Source organism: Myotis daubentonii, chromosome 10 (assembly GCF_963259705.1).
Source record: "Myotis daubentonii chromosome 10, mMyoDau2.1, whole genome shotgun sequence".
NCBI classification, from domain to species: domain Eukaryota; kingdom Metazoa; phylum Chordata; class Mammalia; order Chiroptera; family Vespertilionidae; genus Myotis; species Myotis daubentonii.
In genome coordinates this window covers 78,245,996-78,255,168 of record NC_081849.1, presented here as the reverse complement: position 1 = coordinate 78,255,168, position 9,173 = coordinate 78,245,996, and the positions used below count along the sequence as shown (strand labels likewise).

The 9,173-nt window shown below is 40.9% G+C and overlaps 1 pseudogene; it reads left to right on the top strand.

The window, feature by feature from the left end:
• Positions 1 to 7,121: 7,121 nt before the first annotated feature.
• Positions 7,122 to 7,878, top strand: LOC132211536 (rRNA-processing protein FCF1 homolog; annotated as a pseudogene).
• Positions 7,879 to 9,173: the final 1,295 nt, after the last annotated feature.

Below are 9,173 nucleotides of genomic sequence, written 5' to 3'. Positions count from 1 at the left end.
GATCAGATGTATTTGATATTAACAGAACATTTAATCTCAAAGCAGCAGAATATATATATTCTTCTCAAGTGCAAATGGAACATTCTCAATGACAGACCACATGTTAGGACAAAAAATAAACCTTAACAAATTCAAGAATATTGAAGTCATATCAATAGAAACATTCAAACACATGAAGGCTAAATAGCATGTTATTAAACAATGAATGGGTTACCAGTGAGATCAAAGAAGAAATAAAAATTTTCCTGGAAAAACATGAAAATCAACACAAAAGAACCCCAAATCTGTGGAACACAGGAAAAGCAGCCCTAAGGGGGAAGTTCAAAGCATTACAGGCCAATGTCAAGAAACAAGAAAAATATCAAATAAAATATCTAACCCTACAACTAAAAGATCTAGAAACAGAACAACAAGAAAAGCCCAGAGGCCCTAACCAGTTTGGCTCAGTGGATAGAGCGTTGGCCTGTGGACTGAAAGGTCCCAGGTTTGATTCTAGTCAAGGGCATGTGCCTTGGCTGCAGGCACATCCCCAGTAGGATGTGTGCAGGAGGCAGCTGATTGATGTTTCTCTCTCATTGATGTTTCTAACTCTCTATCCCTCTCCCTTCCTCTCTGTAAAAAATCAATAAAATATATATTTTAAAAAAATTTAAAAAAAAGAAAAGCCCAGAGTAAGTAAAAGGAAAGAAATAATAAAGATCAGAGCAGAAATAAATGACATAAATAATAAAAAACAATACAAAATATCAATGAAACCAATTGTTTTTTGAAAAGATGATTGATGAACCTTTAGCTAGAATCATCAAGAAACAAAGAGAAAGGACCCAAATAAATAAAATCAGAAATGAAAGAAGTGAATAACAACAGACATACAAAGCATTGTAAGAAATACTAGGAACAACTATTTGCCAACAAACTGGACAACCTGGGTGAAATGGATAAATTCCTAGAAATATACAATCTTCCAAAACCCAATCAGGAAGAATCAAAAAACCTGAATAGACTGATAACAATTAATAAAATTGAAGCAGTAATTAAAAAACACTCCCAGCAAACAAAGTCCTGGACCAGATGGCTTCACAGTTTTACCAAACATTAAAAAAAGTAACATGTATCTTCTTCAAACTATTCAAAAAATTCAAAAAGAAGGAAGACTCTAAACTCTTTTTACAAGGGTAGCATTATCCTAATTTCAAAAGATAAAGACACATCAAAGAAAGAAAATTACATGGCAATATGTCTGAAGAGCATAGATGCTAAAATCCTCAACAAAATATTAGCAAATCGTATCCAGCAGTACATTAAAAAGATCATACACCATGACCAAGTGGGATTTATTCAATGTCCTGTATTTTTCTGAGTACAGGTCTTTCACCTACTTGGTTAGGTTTATTCCAAGGTATCTTATTTTATTTTCTTGTAATGGTAAATGGGATTGTTTTTTAGGTGTTTTTTTTTCCAGAGAGTTCATTATTGGTGTATAAAAATGCCATCAATTTCTAGATGTTAATTTTGTATCCTGCTACTTTGCTGAATTCATTTAATAAATCCAGTAGTTTATTGGAGGAGTCAATATCATGTCATCTGTGAATCATGGCAGTTTTACTTTCTTCTTTCCAGTTTGGATGCCTTTTATTTACTCTCCTTGTCTGATTGCTGTGGCTAGGACTTCCAATATTATGTTGAACTAGAGGCCTGGTGCACAAAATACATGCCTGGGTCATGGGAGGCACCCCTCAGCTTGGCCTGCACCCTCTCCAATCCAGGACATGCCTCTCACAATCCGAGACTACTGGCTCCTAACCGCTCTCCTACCTGCCTGGTCACCCCTAACTGTCTCTTCCTGCTGGCCTGATCACCACCTAACTGCTCCCCTTCTGGCCTGATTGCCCCCAATTGCCCTCCCCTGATGGCCTGATTGCCCCAACTGCCCTCTCCTGCCAGCATGCTGGCCCCTAACTGCTTGCTTCCTAACCACCTCTGCCTTGGCCCCTGCCACCATGGCTTTGTCTGGAAGGAAGTCGGACATCTGGAAGATGTCCAGTCGACCCAGTCTAATTAGCATATTACCCTTTTATTAGTATAGATAAGAGTGGTGAAAGCAGACATCCCTTGTTCCTGATCTTAAGGGGAATGCTCTTGGTTTGTTCCCATTGAGTATGACATTGGCTGTAGGTTTTCATATAACTCAATACCAAGAAGACAAACAATCCAATTAAAAATGTGTAAAGGGCCTGGCCAGCATGGCTCAGAGGTTGAGCATCTACCTATGAGCCAGGAGATCACAGTTCAATTCCCAGTCAGGGCACATGCCCAGTTGTGGGCTCGATCCCCAGTAGGTTGTGTGCAGGAGGCAGCCAATCAATGATTCTCTCTCATCATTGATGTTTCTATGTCTGTCTCCCTCCCCCTTCTTGTCTGAAAACAATAAAAATATTTTTAATGGGTAAAGGGCCTTAATAGACACTTTTCCAGAGAGGACATACAAATGGCCAGTAGATATATGAAAAAATGCTCAATATCACTAATCATGAGAGAGATACAAATTAAAACTACAATGAGTATCACCTCACACCTGCCAGAATGGCTACTATTAACAAATCAACAAATGACAAGTGCTGGCATGGATGTGGAGAAAAGGGAACCCTAGTACACTGTTGGTGGGAATATAGACTGGTGCAGCCACTATGGAAAATAGTATGGAGTTTCCTCAAAAAATTAAAAATGGTACTGCTGTTTGACCTAGTCATCCAACTTCTAGGAATATATCCTAAGAATCCTAAGACACCAGTCAGAAAGAATATATGCACCCTATGTTTATAGCAGAATTATTTACAATAGCTAAGACCTGGAAACAGTTCAAGTGCCTATCAGGAGATGAGTGGATAAAAAAAGCTGTGGTACATTTACACAGTGGAATACTGTGCAGCTGTGAAAGAAATGCTTACCCTTTGCAGCAGCATGTGTGAACCTGGAAATTATCATGCTAAGTGAAATAAGACAGTCAGAGAAAGAAAAATACCACATGATCTCACTTATATGTGGAATCTAATTTACAACATAAAGTAAGGAACAAAATAGGTCCAGAGGCATGGACACATGGGACAGACTGAGAGATCTCAGAGGGAAGGGTTGGAGGGAAAGGGAAGAGATTAATCAAAGAACATGTATACATGGACACGAACAATAGTGTAGAGAAGGCCTGGTGTGAAGCAGGGGCTGGGTGGAGTGGGGAGGAATGGGGGACATCTGTAATACTGTCAACAATATGAATAAATAAATAAATAGGAAGAAACGAGTTAATGAGGATTGTGTGCACAGAGACAAAGAATCCTCTTGAAGTCTTACTAACATGTAAGTTGAAGGAAGCAAGCAAGTTCTGCTTCCAAAGAGACACTTAAGTTCAGTGTTTACTCACGTGGCCAAGCAGAAGGAATGTAGAGAAATGGCGCCTAAGTGAATGAAAAGGAGTCTAGAAAGCACAAGGAGAATAGAATGCATATTCAGTGGCTGGTACATAAAAGTGCAAGCCTAACAAAGAATCAGAGGGGAGTTTTCTCGAATGGTCTTCACCGGTATGTAATGTATGGGTCAGCAGCAAGTGCTTCTCAGACTTGAGCATGCATCAGAAACAACTAGAGACTTGGTAAAACACAGATTGCTAAACTTCTCCCCAGACATTTTGATTCAGTAGGTCTTGGGTGGGACCTGGGAAATTGCATTTCTAATAAGTACTCCGATGATACTAGTGCTCCTGGTCTAGGGACCAACTTTGAGAACCTTCGGATTGGCAGATGCACCAAGCAATACGGTTGGAAGATGCCTTTTGTCCTTGAACAGTAGCATGTGTTTTCTTGCAGTAGCCTTCCTCTGGCTGTGGGCTCACTTGTGCTGACAGATGGCTGAGGCTGCCCATTTCAAGATCTCATACCTGTTTCTGGTTTTGTTTCTTTAGGTGCAAGCCATATCATGTGATCCTTTTTGCTTTATGATTCAATAAAAATATAAGAATGATTATTAGATATTTAAAACTTAAAACAGAAAAAAAAAGCAATAATATCACCAAAATACTAAAAGGGTTCTAAGAATAAGCGTTAATTTTAGCCATGAATTTTTAAGCAACCAAGATAAAAATGGGAAAAAGGATGGGTGGCATAATTCTCAATATTAAACATATATAAAGTTCTTTAAGAGAGATCCATACACTTGTGATTTTAAATAATAAGGAGGAAAGTAAAGGGCAATTCAGGAGTGTGGTATCACATGAACAATTTTTCTTCAAGATTGCAAGAAATCTTTAAGGGTATGTGTAAAACGTGGTAAGCAGGCTGACTGAGGCTAAGTGAAAGCTAATTTTGAGGATGAGTGAGCAAAAGTCCCAACACCCAACTGGTAGTACACTGGTAGCTTTGAAGACCCAATGCCTTCATGATAATGCTTATTGCAAAATCAGACCCTGGTTCCAGAAGCTAAGCTGAAACAAAGACACCTGAATTGTTACTGGGTTGCTAGGAAAACCAGACCAGCTTCCCATGAGCCCCAGCACTGGGCAGCTCTACTCATAAAAGCAATAGCTGATAATAGAACAGGGAGTAGTCACAGGTCTGGGAAAAATCCAGAAGGGATTCTCTGGGTTCTTGCACAAGGTCACCTGCTATAAAATAAACACCAAAGGACTTATAAAATGCCCAAGAAACACACTGATGCAAAACTAATCCAATCCTCTAACTCTGCCCATGGGTTTTGTGAGGTGTCGCCTGGCTCCAGTTCAAATTCCTGTCATAATGTCAGAGTTTCCAGATTACTGGGACATTTAGCTCAGAGTAGGCAGGACATTTTCTGTGGAGGGACTTTCTTTTGCCAGGAAGGGTGGAGTGGCTGAAATGGAATAACCCAATCAGGTTTTTTAAATTCCTATTCTTGATGTCTCCTTTGGATTCTCATCATATCACCACATGAATCAAAACAATCTGGAGACATGTGGTCACACTAATGCCCCAAAGTACCTTTTGTCCCTAATACCATCTAGGGACAATGCCCTCCCACTCCCACCCTCCCCCCCCCCCCCACAAAAACACAGAAAAATAAAGTCCCCCAAATAAACACCATTTGCTTAGGAATCATCAGGAAAGAGAAAGCAGCTGAGCAATTTCTACTCTTCACACAGTCATGTGACACTTTGTTTATACTCAACTAGTAGGATAAGCATTGAAAGTCCAAGTACGTAGATCTAACTTTTTTTTGGCTTGGGCTGATTGTTTACTTTTGCCGTACTGTCAAAATTCATCATCAGCGTCTCCATTATCTTTCCCATAAATATACGAGATTCAGTGGAAAGGAGAACATTCCTCAGGCCTGCTTAATAAGCAAATTATTTTTCAACTGCTTTATCCCCTCCCTCCACACCCTCTTTGAATAAACATTTGGGAAACACAATCCTGTGGGCTAGCAATTTGCCAAGACTCTCTTTGTCCTCACAAAGGCAGGGGAAACAAATGGACGAGCTTAATGCAGGATATGAGTTATCCTGGATAATCAGTTGAAATATCCACATCTCTAATTCAAGGCTTCCTTTGATTTATCAATGTCATATTTCACATTAAGGCCCCCAATGTCCATTTTCTTCATTTCCTTTCTAATTATTGCTTCCCAACTCAATGATTTGCTGTTCTATAGTTTCTGAAGTTTTGCATCCAGTTTGTTCAGCATCTTGGGATGTGATGAGAAAAGTGGTCTCTCTGTTACAAAAACCATATGGACTTTTTGTTATTTTCATTTACTCTTCCTATCCTCTCTTGCTTGTCAGTAAGTATATCCAGGTTAGTGGCTAATGATGCAAGAGATGAAAAGTAAAAGCTTTCTGAGATCATTATGGGAAGGGTCAGAAAGAATGGAGGCTCGGGTATTTGAGGCCTGGACTAAAGCCCAGTTTTACCACTTATTGGGGACAGAAACATGTATGAATTCCCTAACCCAGCCGTGGGCAAACTACGGCCCGCGGGCCGTTTGAAATGAATAAAACTAAAAAAGAAAAAGACCGTACCCTTTTATGTAATGATGTTTACTTTGAATTTATATTAGTTCACACAAACACTCCTTCCATGCTTTTGTTCCGGCCCTCCGGTCCAGTTTAAGAACCCATTGTGGCCCTCGAGTCAAAAAGTTTGCCCACCCCTGCTACTATAGGATTCATAGTACTATCTACTAACTCTGAGAGATTTCAAACTCTCAGAAAATTTGAACTCTGAGGATTAAAAATAAGAATCAGCTTGCTGGATTGTCGAGGGAATCAAATAATGTATATCATGTCTTGCCCCTCTACTGTTTCCACCCCAGTGTAAGCCACTATCCTCTCACCTGGATTATTGAAACAGCCTCCACTTCCACCCCTCCTTTAACCCAAAACCAGATTCAGCACAACGCAAATCAGACCAGGTTACACTCTGTGCAAACTCTCCAAAGGCTTCGAATCTCTCTTAGAGTGAAAGCCGGAGTCCTGCCTTAGAACAGCCCCACCATTGCCTTTCTGCCAGCAACTCCTCCTACTCTCTTCCTTCCTTATTCCATTCAGCCACCCGGGCCTTCCGGTGTCCCTTGAATGCCTCACCTCAAGGCCTTTGCATTGGCTCTTTGCTTTGCCTAGAATGCTCTTTACCATGCCCTAGGCCCTCAATTCACCTGATGTCAACACAGCTCAGATAGGCTGTTCCATGAATGTCACCAACTCTCATCATGAGCATTACCACCACATCCTCCTAGTGCAGGTGTCAACTAAACCCACAGGGAAATTGATGTGTCAGGGGAATCCCTAAGCAACAGAGGATGGGATTTGGTGAACAAATGCCTGACCTCCCATCCTTCAGTGAGACAGCCCTGAGATGTATTTTCCATGGGTTCTCAGGGGCCTGGAAGGAACTGAGCCCCGCTGCACACAGCAGTAAACAGCTTGTCAGTACACTCTCCACTGGCTTCCCGCACTTCCCTGTCTCACTCTTCCATATTCCTGACTTCTGCTTTTTAGGACCATCTATCCAAACTTAAATCTCAAAGTTGCATTCCTTTATGACATTCTAAAATAAAAACCAGGGAGAGTCCGGAAGAAACAAGAGTGCGGCGTGAACATGGGGAAACAAGAGAAAGCAAGGAAGTATGTGACCATGAAGCGAATGCTTAGTCTCAGAGATCAGAGGCTTCAAGACAAGGATAGTTTAAAACCTAAAAAGAAAGAAAAGATAGATCCCAGTGCACTCAAAGAAAGAGAAGTCCCCCAACACCCCTTCTGCTTATTCTTCCAATTTAACACTCAGCTAGGCCCACCGTACCACATCCTGGTGGATACCAACTTCATCAACGTTACCATTAAGGCCACACTGGACTTAGTGCAGTCAATGATGGATTGTCTCTATGCCAAGTGTATCCCTTGTATAACTGACTGTGTAATGGCTGAAATTGAGAAATTGGGGCAGAAGTATCGAGTGGCTCTAAGGATCGCCAAGGATCCAAGCTTTGAACGATTACCATGGACACACAAAGGAACCTATGCAGATGACTGCTCAGTATAGAGAGTAACTCAGCGCAAGTGTTATATTGTGGCCACAGTTGACCGGGGCCTTAAACGAAGAATCAGGAAGATCCCTGGAGTTCCCATCATGTACATTCCTAACCATAGGTACATTGAGCGGATGCCAGACGATTATGGAGCCCCTCGGTTCTAATACTTAAAAGACAAAGTTTCTCTGCTTTCCTTCAACCAACTTTCTCTGTTGCAGGTTTATTAAACATGCTACAACATGTGTTATTGCTCCACTCACACATTTGCTGTGATGAGCTGAGAACAGTTAAACACACTCACTTTTTGGTGGTGGTTTGAAAATGATATTGATGTTGCTTTGAAAATGATATTTTGTATCATTTAAAAATTTGTTACATCTTTTTATAAATCAGGTGACTGCTAAAATAAAATAAAATAAAATAAAATAAAATAAAATAAAATAAATGAAAACCAAAAGTGAATATCCCATGTCCACTTCAACTTGAAACCTGGGAGCCTAGAAAAGGGTATTTCTCTGTTTCTTGAAGTCAGACGCCAGGCCTTCTCCTCCCTTTCCCAATGTAACTAGTTTTGAGAGTAGGCAACCAGCAAATTTGAAGATGAAACATAAAAAGCATGTCCCATGGGGTAAGAGATGTGTCTAGAAGTATTCATGAAATTACTTCCTGCTCCTGTTAACTTTAGAATCAGGCAACAGTATTTTCAAACCAGGAAGTGTTTTTCCTGGCTCACCATTGTCCACACGTTTTGCTGGAGCCTGGCACATATACACATTCACCCGGAATTTTATGCTCACTGTGTGGACTGTCATGAGCTATAAAACAGCCAATATCTCCCCTTGGTATCTCAGAGAAAAGGAGGATGTTCATCTCAACATTGTTTGGAATAATTTTTTCTCTCTGAGAAGAACAATCTCCTTGAGGCTCTACTAGAAAATAAAGGTAAAGTGGTGTATTCATTTGCTCAGGCTAACAATAACAAAATACCACAGGCTGCAGGGCTTAGACAACAGACATTTATTTTCTCGTAGTCCGGAGGCTGGAAGTCCAAGATCAGGGTGTTGGCAGGTTCGGTTTCCTCTGTGTGTCTTCCCTTGGCTTGAAGATGGCTTCCTTCTCTCTGTGTCCTCCCATGAGCACACATCCCTAGTGTCCCTGTGATCCAAATTTCAGGTAGGAGTAGGGCCCATTCTAATGACCTCATTTTTCCTTAATTACCTCTTTAAAGATGCTATCTCTATACAGGCTGCATTCAGAGGTGGGACAGGGTTTCCACATGTAGATTTGGGATACAGATAATTATTTAACTAGGCATGGCCTTGCCCTGTTTACTCTCACCCCCCACCCCCCACCCCCTCTGAACACACACACACTTTACATTATTCACAAAATCTCAGTCTTTTCTAGAAAGGTATCTAGGATCACAGGTATCCCTGGACAAACCTTTCAGTCATGGTGTGGGTTGGCCACTTACTTTGTCTCCTGTCCTGACCTGGCCCCTTTGGTTGCTCAGGTACTGATGAGCTGACATAGGAGCATATTCCGATTATCCTTGGAGCTGGTTCCTGTGAGTCCTCTGTGCCCTTTACATATTATTCCAAAGCCACTCTGCTGAAGTACCC